At 42.3% G+C, this 15,000-nt stretch overlaps 1 protein-coding gene across 1 annotated transcript in view; it reads right to left on the reverse strand.

The window, feature by feature from the left end:
- LOC310860024 (nuclear factor 1 A-type) overlaps window positions 1–15,000 on the reverse strand; it is a gene marked incomplete at its 3' end in the record, with an annotated part of 93,882 nt that overhangs the window by 78,039 nt on the left and 843 nt on the right. The gene's annotated exons all lie outside the window — the stretch shown is intronic.

Here is a 15,000-nt window from a genome sequence, read left to right on the forward strand (position 1 = left end):
AAAAAATATTATTTTTTGCTCCGTTGAACCCTAGATAACTGACATTGATTGACATTCCGTTAATTCCGTTAACGGGAGGTTTGTATTTTTAGAAATATTCAGTTTTTTCTGTTAATTGTAGCCCAGGGGTCAAAGGACTAATTTAAACACTACAGTAGGCTGCACAACCTCATCATGACAGCTTGTGAGCTTGTAGATCAGCTACTTTGTGGTAAAGAAGAATTATTATATTATATCATAGGCCTACAATTATTTTGTAATTTCTTTGTAAAGGTGAAAACATTACTAAATATTGCCATTACTCATAGTTTTACAACCTATTACCATTGTAACGTTTCACCCACTATTGAACCCATGACCCACAGTTCACCAGTCTGGACAACAACCCCCTTCCCCAAAGGTAGCTCCCTCAGAGGAGGGCAGAGGTGGGAGGAAGTCCCTATGTTGCAAGTCCAAGTCGAGTCTCAAGTCTTTGCTCTCAAGTCAAGTCAAGTCTCAAGTCTTTGGCATTCAAGTCCCAAGCAAGTCCAAGTCCTGAACTTTTAGTTTCGAGTCCCAACCAAGTCCTAAGCATTTTGTTTCAAGTCCCAACCAAGTCCTTACCTTTTGTTTCGAGTCCCATCAAGTCCTAAGCATTTTGTTTCAAGTCCCAACCAAGTCCTTACCTTTTGTTTCGAGTCCCAAACAAGTCCCACCAAGACATAATACTAATTAATGATATGTAAAGATTTACATAAATCATGAGCATCTATTGAGCCATTTAGATCATGTCAAAGGTCATGTCTCACCGAGACACAGGATCTGACACAAATTAAATGTTTCCCCTGAGCAAGCAGGCTATTATTATTACAATGGTAAAATGTCATTACTTGCACTGAAAAGGTGTTCAAATCCAGGGTAGAAGAGGAATGTTACATAATGCCTCGATCCACTTTTTCCACTCCCGATCCGATACCGATCTAAAATCATCAAAACCGATCCGATAACTGATACCGATCCGATATCGATCCAATCCGATCCAGCACATATTTAAGTCGCTCTATGCTTTCCCAAATCTGTCAGACATTTTTTTATCTTTACCTTTTATTACAGATTTTATAGTCTGGAATGTTGAATCAGGATTGATCAAGTGATAATATTATTACTCAAAACAGAGAACAACACCTCCCCAGAATAATAGTCAACAAACAAGTTCCACATGAGTATAGGTTGAGAATAACTGACCCATTTATTTACCCATTTATTTATAACAACTTGAGCCTATACTTCAAATGTGGAAGTGTTCTAGTGACAAATTTATTTTATTGTATTCTATGCCTTTTTTTATCCATACTATTTATTAGTATTATGCACATTATGCACAAAATTTTAAGGACCCAGCAATTTGTATCTCTGTGACCCCAAATTATTATTTTGTATTTGTTTATATTGTAAAATCAATGTCAATTTAGAGTGTACAAATAGAACCTATCATTTGGCTGGGAGTGGGGACCCCTGATCCCCAAACCGTGCATACTGTCCTACAGCTACACAGCACACTGTCTGTCCGTGACAATGGAAATAGTGTCTGTTTATTTAAGCATTGGTTAGCACTTAAGCAGTTATTAGCATCATAGCATGGTCTGTCACATAAGTATTGACAAACAGCGGTCATATTTGTCAACCAACTGTTGGGGACTGTGGGGATATATCATTTTAAGAACATGAGCATGTCGTCATGCTCAGCTGTCAGCTTGTTGCGCTGTTCCGTCTCTCGTCTAAGATGTTGACGCTAATCAATGCTAAAGATTAGCTTGCATGGAGCTAAGGCTGAAACTTTGCTGCTGTTGTTGCCACGGTGGCGAATCCATTTTTGCACTCGGCTGTTGGGTCTTTTTTGTTTTAGAATATATAATACTCCCATGCGGGAGCGGCTGTCAATGTGGCTTTCTCCACACTGAGTAGCAGCGCGCAGTAATAGCTAGTGGCTAGCCTAGCAGCCTGCACTGTGCAAGACTGCCACTGTGAAGTGTGACTGGGGCTGCCAATGCCTCTGTAGCGCACACTGCTGGAGGAATAAAGTCCTGGAGTGGAGTACTAGAATGGACTGGAGTGGAGTGCTTGCAGTGCTTGGAATGGATCGGTCATTTTCGCTGTAGTCCGATCCGATCCCGATCACGTTTTTTGGCTGATATCGACCCGATATCCGATCCGCGGCATCCCTTTATATACAAATACCAAACTATTTTACATGTCATAAAAAAGATAATCAGATGCTGTAAGGTATTAAGTGACTTGAAAATGTTCAAGTCAAGAGGGCTCAAGTCAAGTCAAGTCTCAAGTCCTTGGCGTTCAAGTCAAGTCAAGTCTCAAGTCTTTGGCATTCAAGTCCCAAGCAAGTCCAAGTCTATTTTTGATTTGATCAAGCAAGTCTAAAGTCATCAAAATCGGGACTCGAGTCCAAGTCGAGTCTCGAGTCTCGAGTCCAAGTCCCCACCTCTGGAGGAGGGAGTTATGGCCAAATATCACAATGCGACAATATCATTATGCTTACAATATTAAGAATTCTGTTACATTTATTATGACGATTTCATTATGAAGTTTTTAAGTTAAGAGTAGTGGTAAAATGCAGACTATATTTTTGGGGTAGGATCATTCAGTCTATCCACTATTGAGAGTATGTTCTCTCTTTAATTACAGCAGCAGTATTTATTTTAGAAGCTTACGTCCTTGTATCAGTAAGTCTTGAATACATTAGTGAAGATACTGAGATATACAGAAGGGGGCAGTAATGCAACTATTAAGGATGCCTAAGAATGCAACTAAGAAGGATCTGTATAAATCTGTGTTCCACCGAATGGGTCTAGAGAGGAAAAGCCAGGCTTTATAATCCTGGCTCGATAAATCCACCCAATTCTAAGCCTTGCTTGGCTTTGGTGGAATGGAATAAACCAGAGTGTATACAGACCAGGATTTAACAAACCTGGTTTTGGTTTAAATCCTGGATCAGTTAACCCACGTTTCGTGAAACAGGCCCCTGTTCACAGCAAGGGACATTATTTATAAGTCATTTGAGCCATTTGGTGGGTCAAACTGAACATGTCAATTTGAAGCTACAAACAAAACAAAAAAAATCAATGGCAGTCCCTCAGTCAAATCCGGTCACATACAGTACAGTCTGGTTTGCTGTACATCCAGTGTGTACAGTAAAGTACAGTAACAATGATCCCAGTAGCAGCATGTAGGATGTGTTGGATTTTTCCATGCATTCCAGAGCGGACGTGCACGTACGCACGCATGTGCAAGCGCGCACAGACACACACACACACACACACACACGCACAGGCTCACACACACACACACACACACACACACATTCCACAGAGAGCAGCCGGGTCATTTTTCCAACGGCGGCTCTGCAGCTGATCCGTTCGTTCTGGAGGCGTTCCTTCAACACGGTCAAAGACCACCCCCCCCCCCCTCACCCCAAACCCACAACACTGTCTATTCTGGATTCTACCTGCTGTAGCTCAGACTAAAAAATAACAATATATTTCAAAAGACAAACTAAAATGTTCAAACTCAGATGTTCTGTATTTATTTACCGCACAGTTCATTAAACGCTGCAGTAACGCCCGGTACCACCAGCTGACTTCAGGTCAGTAAGGCCAGGTACCACAAGCTGACTTCAGGTCAGGACTGCAGTAAGGCCAGGAACCACAAGCTGACTTCAGGTCATGTGATTGGCCCAAATGCCACTGGAGCTGCAGTACCTGCTTTCGGCCACCATGTCCGTTCCGCTTCAGTGTTTCCTCTCGGTGACGTCTCTATTACTGATAACTGTATATGATTCTGACCTCACTGTTTTTGTCTAGTTTTTGTTTTTAAGTTTAGAGATGTTATTTTTCTCAGCTGCTACACATGGCTGCCAGTTCCCACCTGATGTTGTGTGGGAGTTCAGACTGATCCAGACCGTACTGAATAACTGATAGCTTACATAATGTCTTGAGGCTAGGATTGAGGTCTAAGACATACAGGTCACCAGGTGTTTTGGTTCCTCCAAAGAGGACGATACGATCTCCCATCATGCAACAGTACATCCTATACATCTGAGACGGTCCTTTCCCCTTGGGCTCAACCTTCTTCCAGGAGAAGGTCTCTGGACTGAATTTCCACACATCATTGAAGTACTTGTTAACGTAGTGACCACCACATATGTACAGCTCTCCATTGTAGGTAAAGGCTGAATGATCCCTGCGTCCTTCGGGTAGAAGCTGTGTAGAAGGTGTGTCCGGCCAGAGGTGTCAAACACTCTGATGGTGTTGTTGTACTGACCCCACCTGTAGCCTCCAAATACAAACATCTTTGTCCCGATGATGGTAGCAGAGTGACGTTCTGTATCAGGAGGTGGAGTTCCTCTGGTGGTAATTAAAGTCCAGACCATTGTGCTGGTGTCCAACTTGTATAAGTCATTAGTGAGTATAGTCCATCCTCCATGGAGTATGGTCCATCCTCCATAAATATAGATGACCTTCCCCAAAACACAGGCTGAGTGGTTCCTCCTCCCCTCTGGGACAGTCCCAGAAACCTGTGGTTTGAACCATCTGTGGGCGTCGACATCAAATGCATAAAGCACATTGCAGTAAGGAATCCCTCCCCAGAGGTAGACAGTATATTCTATCAGCACAGCTGTGTGGTCCTCACGCCTGGAGGGAACCTCAAGGTGAGGTTCTCCTGTTCCAGGGGTCACTGGGGTCAACTTCCTCCAGCATAAAGACGCTGTATTGAAGACCTTAACTTCAATGTGATCGCTTCCCCTCTGGTTTACGTCTCCTCCAAAGCAGTAGATCTCGTGTCCGACCACCACAACAGCAGCCTGGTCCTCCCTATGTTCTCCTTCCAGATGTATCGTCCAGTGAAACATTTCACAGCAGCAGATCCACCGTCAATAAGTGTTGACAACTAGTTTACAGATTAACTTGTTAGATGAAGGCAGCTCGGTTTCCTCGTTGCAAGTCTCTAACTGATGTTTAGAGTATCGGACACGTCTTTATAAAGATCAATTACACTGTTGTGATGTCATGGCATGATTATGTCATATTGTCACGCAATCTGATTGGCCATTTGGCCAGAACAACCTGTGTCAGAACTATGTCGTCAATCATCCATATTTGGGCATATGGACGGAGAGAAAGAAAACACAGACAAGCAACACCCGGAACCGGATTGTTTGTGAGGAAGTGGACTGGCATTTGAATTGGCTCAGAGCCCTGAGCTCAACCCATGTCTGTCCCTATTGGTCAACTAAGAGCACCTACTAACCCATGTCTGTCCCTATTGGTCGACTAAGAGCGCCTACTGACCCATGTCTGTCCCTATTGGTCGACTAAGAGCACCTACTGTCCCATGTCTGTCTGTATTGGTCGACTAAGAGCACATATTAACCCATGTCTGTCCCTATTGGTCGAGGAAGATCACCCATTAAGGAGTGTTTAACTAGAGGTTGACACTCACATCTGGTAACCTAGGACTGCACACTGTTACACAAAGTGACATCTGTAGCCAATCACAGCACTGATAATCCATGGGCCTGGAATTCAGCCAATCACAAACGCAACTAGAGAGCATGGAATGATCACTTCCTGACCCGCTCTGCCTGTTTTGTTTTCTGTGATGTTTTAATTAATTCATTTTTTTTCATTAATTCAAGGCCAGGTACCACAAGCTGCCTTCAGGTCAGGACTGCAGTAAGGCCAGGTACCACAAGCTGACTTCAGGTCAGGACTGTAGTAAGGCCAGGTACCACAAGCTGACTTCAGGTCAGTAAGGCCAGGTACCACAAGCTGACTTCAGGTCAGTACTAGAGATGCAACCGATCCGATATTATATCGGTATCGGCCTCCGGTCCAGCTTAATTAATTTATCGGAGATCGGATTTGATGCCACCGATGCACGCTCCGATACAGGAGGGGGACACGTGTTTAATGTTTACAGTCCGTCCTGCACAGACACAGAGCGAATCCAACCTCCAGTATGTACAGACTGCAAACAGACTATAGAAAAAAGCCCCACTAAGGTGCAATATGCAAGAGAATTGAATCACTTACAGACTTAACAGTATTAAAAGTATAAAGTTTGTCGCACGGATCAGTCAAGTGCATGCGCAGTTCAGTTGTGTGGTGGAGCATATCATCTAGCTGTTCTGACATTGTTGTGATGAGATTGCTCTTGTAATCCATTCTTCTGCTATATATTTACTGCACACACGTGCTGTTTAGCGCTATGTGATTCAATCTTTGTAACTTTATTATTGCCATTGAAAAAAATGCTGCTGTGATGACGATGATGAAGAATAAGCGCATGACGTCGTCGCGGTAAAATCCGTCTTTATATAATTGGCTCAGTTATCAAACCATGGCATTGTTGTCAGAAGCTCAAACACTGATTCAGATTGTAAGGTTAGTGCAATTCTTAAGACAAAGACAGAGTTTGCAAACTAAAGTAGCAACACCACACCAGCTAGCACCATAACAAACGTCCTGAGGTATTTTTTCTCTCCCCGAGTTCCGTCGGTAAGGATCAAGGCTTTTGTCACATGATAGCGCAGCTGACTCCCGGCATTGCATTAGGGGTAAAAAGGTACCACGTGTATATAGCAATAATAATAATTACTATTATTATTATTATTATTATTATTATTAATAAACCATAGAATGAATTAACAGGTTACATGCAGGCATCACTTTAGGGGTAAAAATGTACCTTTGCACATAATAATAAACCATAGTATTAATTAACAGGTTGCCATTTCCTTAAGGTTTACAGGTTAAACAGTTCATATTCTTATTTTTACAGGTTAAACACTTAACCATAAACATCCCCTCTTTGTATTTATTTGTTTTGCTATGTAGCCTACAGCAAATATCGGATCGGCAAATATCGGATATCGGGAAATTTCAAAATGAATATATCGGATCGGATCGGAATTGAAAAATCAGTATCGTTGCATCTCTAGTCAGTACTGTAGTAAGGCCAGGTACCACAAGATGACTTCAGGTCATGACTGCAGTAACTCCCTCCTTACTGGCCTACCGGCATGTGCACTTAAGCCTCTCCAGCTGATCCAAAATGCCGCAGCTGGCCTGGTCTTCAACCAGCCAAAATTCTCACACGTCTCCCCCCTGCTCCGCTCCCTCCACTGGCTCCCGGTCGCTGCCCGCACAGAATACAAAACTCTGATGCTGGCATTCAAAGCAACAAAAGGCATGATCGTACCCTACAAACTCTCCCGCGCTCTCAGATCAGCCAACGCAGGGAAGCTAGAAGTACCTTCACTAAAAACGCCGGGACAACAGCGCTCCACACGTCCCAAACTCTTCTCCCTTCTGGCTCCAAAACTATCGAATGCAGTCAGAACTGCAGCATCACTCCCAATCTTCTGCCGTAGTCTGAAAACCCACCTCTTCAGACTCCACCATGGCCCGTAGCACTTGCCCTATAGCCTAGCCCCTTAGATAGCACTTTATGTAGACTTAGATAGTATTTTAGACAGACGTATAGCTCGTTACGTAGACAGCACTAGAATTGCATTTTATGTAGTCATGGCAATTTATAGTACACATGTATATTGTATAATATATAAAATAGTATAGTATGTATAGTTGACATAGATACTCCACTGTTACGTTCTTAGTTTATACATGATTCATGATAACTACTTTTTATACATGTGATGTATGACATGCTTTTGTTTTTGCTTAAATGTAAGTCTCTCTGGATTAAGAGCGTCTGATAAATGCCTTACGCTTTTTTCCCCGTTTTTATATAAAACACACACACACACACACACACACACACACACACACACGCACACGCACGCACACACACACACACACACACACACACACAAGAGTGACAGAAAGGCAGCGCGGTCTGATGACATCACGCTGGCGCGGTCTGATGACACCACACCAATTGAGCTCTTAACGAGGCCTCGTTAGACATGGTTTATTAAATAAACGGATTTAACCCTGATCTATGCTCCGTCGCACGGTGATGTCACACATGGCAAACAAACAGCAGATATACAAGCTCACAGCATGTTGCACACGTGCCATGTCATGAGCTTGTAGATCTGCTGTTTTCACTATTGATGTTTGTGGAAGATCTGTGCATTTTTATGGAAAAAACAAACGGCAACAACCTGACCCAACTGTGACCTCACACACACTAACCTATGACATCATCCCACACTAACCTATGACCTCACATACTGAACTATGACATCACACACTAACCTATGACCTCACAGACTGAACTATGACATCACACACTAACCTATGACCTCACATACTGAACTATGACACGACACTGTAACCTATGACATCACATACTGACCTATGACCTCACATAATTAACTAGGTCACTGAAAAACGGAACTGAAGATTAATATGAAAGTGTAAAGGTGACCACACACACACACACACACACACACACACACACAAACACACACACTAGTGTGAATTGGAGGTGAGGTGTAAATAGTACAATTTACTCTTTCATGCAGTTTCTAACGTTAATATAATCATCAATAAATTACAAATATTGATTAATTAATCCTTAAAACATCTTGATTATTATTATAATTAATGTAATTATGACAGTTTGAGGTTTGAAGATATTTACCAAGCCTCGTATTTTAGATTTCAATGAACACACATTGATCTAAAACATTTCTAATTATGGCGCCTTTTAAACATTATTAAAATCATAGAAAAAAATAGGGAATTATTTAAATTATGCTTGTATGATTTCTTAAGATTCACTGAAAGAAAGTCCACCGCCAATAGATTTGTATCGAGTCCAATTAACGAGACAATGGATAAAATAAAATAAACGTTGCTATACCCTAAAACTATGGAAAATCTGTTTTATTGGCATAAAACTCAAACATTTCAATTAAATTTAATTAAAATGCAGATACTGGATACACATACAGTACGCAAAGGTTTGATTTGAACCTAAATAAGAGTGTCTGTCTGTGCGTGTGTGTGTGTGTGTGTGTGTGTGTGTGTGTGTGTGTGTGTGTGTGTGTGTGTGTGTGTGCGAGTGTGCTCGTATTTTTCTAAACGATCAATTCAACAAAATTAATTCTGTACATGATATTGAAAATACATGAAATATCAGATCTACAACCCTGTCGCACTGCGACACGTTGTGAGCTTGTAGATCTTCTACACTTTGCGACTACATCTGCGTGACACATTTCAGCGTGAAGAAGTGAATTGGGTGTGAATTTATGGCAACATGTAAACAGTTTAAATATAAGAATTGAGATGAAGATGTTTCTGCTTTTCTAGCATGTTCACCTCGGGTAACCCCCGCCCCGCGTGCACTTTCCTCGGTCCACACACACACACGCACGGACTCACACACACACACACACACACGTATGCAGACAAACACACACACCCACACACAAACACGCATGCACACACATACGTATGCAGAGACAAACACACACAAACACACACACACACACACACGCACACACACACACACACATGCACGCACACACGCACGCACACAGAAGCCTTTGCAAATCCTCTCTCCATGTATTAGTCAAAATATTCAATTATATTTTGTAAATTAATTCATATGAAACACAACGTGCGTGACTAATCTTGTGCACACACGGGGATATCTACAAGAAGAGACGCGTACTGTACTGTACTGTACTGTACTGTACTGTACTGTACTGTACTGTACTGTACTGTACTGTACTGTACTGTACTATACACACATTTATCCCCCAAAATAAAATACACGCAGTTTTAATTTTGACAAATTTTGACAACTCTCTGTCTGTGAGGGTTGGACCACAGCACTGACAACTCTCTGTCTGTGAGGGTTAGACAACTGACAACGGGTCTTCTGGGACCCACTAGGGTATTTTTACACATAATGACACACCACTACGGGTCTTCTGGGACCCAATAGGGTATTATTTTTACACACAACGGCAGAACCGAGTTATAATTAATTATTCACAATTTTATTTGTTTTTATTGGGCTTCGTGGGTTTAGAGGACTGTCATCCTTTCAGTTGCTGTTCGCTATACGCATGGCTGCCAGTTCCCACCTGATGTTGTGTGGGAGTCCAGACTGCTCCAGACCGTACTGAATAACTGCTAGCTTACATAATGTCTTGAGGCTAGGACTGAAGTCTAACACATACAGGTCACCAGGTGTTTTGGTTCCTCCAAAGAGGACGATGCGATCTCCCATCATGCAACAGCACATCCTATACATCTGAGACGGTCCTTTCCCCTTGGGCTCAACCTTCTTCCAGGAGAAGGTCTCTGGACTGAATTTCCACAGATCATTGAGGAACTTGTTACCGTTCCAGCCACCACATATGTACAGCTCTCCATTGTAGGTAAAGGCTGAATGATTCTCACGTCCTTCTGGTAGAAGCTGTGGAGAAGGAGTGTCCAGCCAGAGGTTGGTCTCTGTGTCAAACACTCTGATGGTGTTGTTGTACTGAACCCTCCACCCATAGCCTCCAAATACAAACATCTTTGTCCCGATGATGGTAGCAGAGTCAGGAGGTGAAGTTCCTCTGGTGTTAATTAAAGTCCAGACCATTGTGGTGGTGTCCAACTTGTACATGTCATTAGTCCAGTCAGTTCCGGTCCATCCTCCATGAATAAACATGTCATTCCCCAAAACACAGGCTGAGTGGTTCCACCTCTCCTCTGGAACAGTCCCAGAAACCTGTGGTTTGAACCATCTGTGGGCGTCGACATCAAATGCATAAAGCACATTGCAGTAAGGAACACCTCCCCAGAGGTAGACAGTATCTTCAATCAGCACAGCTGTGTGGTCCTCACGCCTGGAGGGAACCTCATGGTGAGGTTCTCCCGTTCCAGGGGTCACTGGGGTCAACTTCCTCCAGCATAAAGACGCTGTGTTGAAGACTTAACTTCAATGTGATCTCTTCTCCTCTGGTTTACGTCTCCTCCAAAGCAGTAGATCTCGTGTCCGACCACCACAGCAGCAGCCTGGTCCTTCCTATGTTCTCCTTCCAGATGTATCGTCCAGTGAAACATTTCACACAGCAGCTCCACCGTCAATGAGTGTTGACAACTACAGATGAACTTGTTAGGATGAAGGCAGCTCGGTTACCTCGTTGCAAGTCTCTAACTGATGTTTAGAGTATCGGACAAGGCTTTATAAAGAACAATTACACCGTTGTGATGTCATTGCATGATTACATCATAATTGTAGGATGGCTAATATGGTCATGCAATCTGATTGTCCATTTTGGCCAAACAGTCACTATTGCAATCCAGCCCAGAATGCACTCTGTTCCTACCCGGAAGGAGGAGTGAAATCGCCTCATGCGCTTTTGAGCAACGTAATGCAAGTGGATGGAAGGAGAACTCGGATGCCATCTCTATTCATATATACTCTAAGGGGCAGACGCATGTTGTCTCAGTAAGACAGCCCCTCCCCCCTCTCCACAAGGTGGGGCGAGTGCAGCAAAGCATCATGGTCATTGTAGTCTGGAGGACTCTGGACTACATGTTGTCTCAGTAAGACAGCCCCTCCCCCTCTCCACAAGGTGGGGCGAGTGCAGCAAAGCATCATGGTCATTGTAGTCTGGACTACAGTGAGTGGATTGTGGTGGAGGAGAAGATGTCTTACTCTGAGTTGAGTCTCAGAGAATAAAAATAATAATGAATAATAAATGCTGTGACTATGCGCCCACTGCACAAAAAAGCATGGAATATGGATGTGTATATTACAGGAAAACTCCCGTTAAACTTTCCAACAAACTCCCGAATTGTACCAGCACACCTGTATATTACCGTATATTAACTGTATATGTACCATCACACCTGTATATTACCGTATATTAACTGTATATGTACCATCACACCTGTATATTACCGTATATTAACTGTATATGTATTGTACCATCACACCTGTATATCACTGTATATATATATTTTTTTAAGATATTTTTTTGCGGCTTACGCCTTTTATTGATTTTTTAAGGGACAGACAGTAGGCTGACAGGAAACGGGAGAGAGATGGGGGGATGACATGCGGTAAAGGCCGTGTCGGGTCCGGGAGTCGAACCCGCGGCACACCGCGACTGGATCACCAGTCCGGTGCCCAGACCGTTACGCTACGGCCTGGGCCATATCACTGTATATTAACTGTATATGTACCATCACACCTGTATATTACCGTATATTAACTGTATATGTACCATCACACCTGTATATTACCGTATATTAACTGTATATGTACCATCACACCTGTATATTACCGTATATTAACTGTATACTGTATGTACCATCACTCCTGTATATTACCGTGTATTAACTGTATATGTACCATCACACCTGTATATTACCGTATATTAACTGTATATGTACCATCACACCTGTATATTACCGTATAGTAACTGTATATGTACCATCACACCTGTATATTAACGTATATTAACTGTATATGTACCATCACACCTGTATATTACCGTATATTAACTGTATATGTCCCATCACACCTGTATATTACCGTATATTAACTGTATATGTACCATCACACCTGTATGTTACCGTATATTAACTGTATATGTACCATCACACCTGTATGTTACCGTATATTAACTGTATATGTACCATCACACCTGTATATTACCGTATATTAACTGTATATGTACCATCACACCTGTATGTTACCGTATATTAACTGTATATGTACCATCACACCTGTATGTTACCGTATATTAACTGTATGTACCATCACACCTGTATGTTACCGTATATTAACTGTATATGCTGCTAAACTGGAGGTTTACGGTCAAAATACAGTCCCATAATTGCCCGTAAACTCCTCTTTTCACGCAGTGTCCGTTCCGTAGTTATGGGGGTTACTATATACTTTGGTCCGACGGAGCATTGGTCCGATCGACAACCTACCTCAAACCCTCACCCTAACCCTAGCCTCCCCCGGGGCAGACACCTAAACCTAACCCCAACCCTCACCCTAACCCTAACCCCAACCCTCTCCCTAACCCTAACCTCCACCGGGGCAGACACCTAAATCTAACCCTAACCTCCCACGGGGCAGACACCTAAACCTAACCCAACCCTCACCCTAACCCTAACCTCAGCACACCTAAACCTAACCTTAACCCACACCCTAACCCTAACCTCCCCCAGGGCAGACACCTAAACCTAACCTTAACCCTCACCCTAACCCTAACCTCCCCCGGGGCAGCACACCTAAACCTAACCCCAAACCCTCACCCTAACCCAAACCCTAACCCTAACCTCCCACTGGGCAGACACCTGAACCTAACCCCAACCCTCTCCCGACCCCCAGCGCACCTCGGACCATTGCCCGTCGGATCATAGTATGCCTCCCAGTTATGGGAAGTCTTGTGATCACGTGATTTATGGCTCTACTCTTCTTCCTCATTCCTGGGATCATTCAATGAAAATAAATGGTAACCGCTGAAAAGACCACGTGACTCGCAGATGAGCCGATGGCGATGCGAGCCTTGGATTAGAAATGCCTTCGTCCAAGGCGGTCAAATGGGTTAAGCGATATTACAGTCGAGGGTGTGTTTTACCGCGATTATTGATTATTGGAACGACAGTGTTATTGGCACACACACACACACACACACACACACAGTCACACACCACTACGGGCAGTGGCGTGCACAGATAGACACTAGGGGCTGCTAGAGCACCCCCTGCCCTTTTGGCAATGTGCTCTTATAAAAAAGGAAAAAAAAGAAAAAGGTTATTTGTAGTGTGTGGACCATGGTGACATTGATCAATTCTTGATAAAAACGCTTATACTATATTATTTATGCCCCCACAATCTAAAGCTATGTTTCTATGTCAGTGGTTCTTCGATTTAAAAAAAATAGCAGACCCACTCTGCTATTTTTCAATAGCTAAAGCACCAAAATGGGATCCCGCCCCAAAATGCGCTGCACCTGCCCCTCTAAATGTCTGTGCACGCCACTGATCTATTCCATATAGTGAGACTGAGTTTAAACTGGCCTAATGTATCCTAACATCTCTATCTCTCCCTCTCTCCCTCTCTCCCTCTCTCCCTCTCTCCCTCTCTCCCTCTCTCCCTCTCTCCCTCTCTCTCTCTCTCTCTCTCCTCTCTCTCTCTCTCTCAAGTGGTGGAGTGATAAATGTATGTTACTGAATTAAATGCAAGAGCAAAGTGTGAGTCTCTGTCAACGGTCGTCAACAATACAGCATCTGACTGAATGAAGAGTCACTTAATAAATTACTATTTAATACATTACTATTTAATAAATTACTATTTAATACATTAACTATTTAATACATTACTATTTAATACATTACTATTTAATACATTACTATTTAATACATTACTATTTAATACATTACTATTTAATACATTACTATTTAATACATTACTATTTAATACATTACTATTTCATGAATTACTATTTAATACATTACTATTTATACATTACTATTTAAAAAAATACTATTTAATGAATTACTATTTAAAAGATTACTATTTAAAAAAATACTATTTAATGAATTACTATTTAATAAATTACTAATTAATAAATTACTATTTAATACATTACTATTTAAAAAATTACTATTTAATAAATTACTATTTAATAAATTACTATTTAATAAATTACTATTTAATGAATTACTATTTAATAAATTACTATTTAATGAATTACTATTTAATAATTACTATTTAATAAATTACTCCGTTGCTCGCTGGGGAAAAAAAATCAAGCCTGAGGAGTCTTATTGATGAACCGGCCAGCGGCAGAAAGTGTGGTTCTCACACTTTCTGGTGCCAAGGACCCCAGGGACCCCCCAAGGACCCCCCACAGCAGGGACCCCCCACAGTCAGGACCCCCAGGGACCCCCCACAGTGAGGACCCCCAGGGACCCCCTGGGCCTACAGTGATATACTGTATGATTT

The sequence above is a fragment of the Protomyctophum parallelum genome, assembly GCF_964188405.1.
Source record: "Protomyctophum parallelum genome assembly, chromosome: 6".
Lineage (NCBI taxonomy): Eukaryota > Metazoa > Chordata > Actinopteri > Myctophiformes > Myctophidae > Protomyctophum > Protomyctophum parallelum.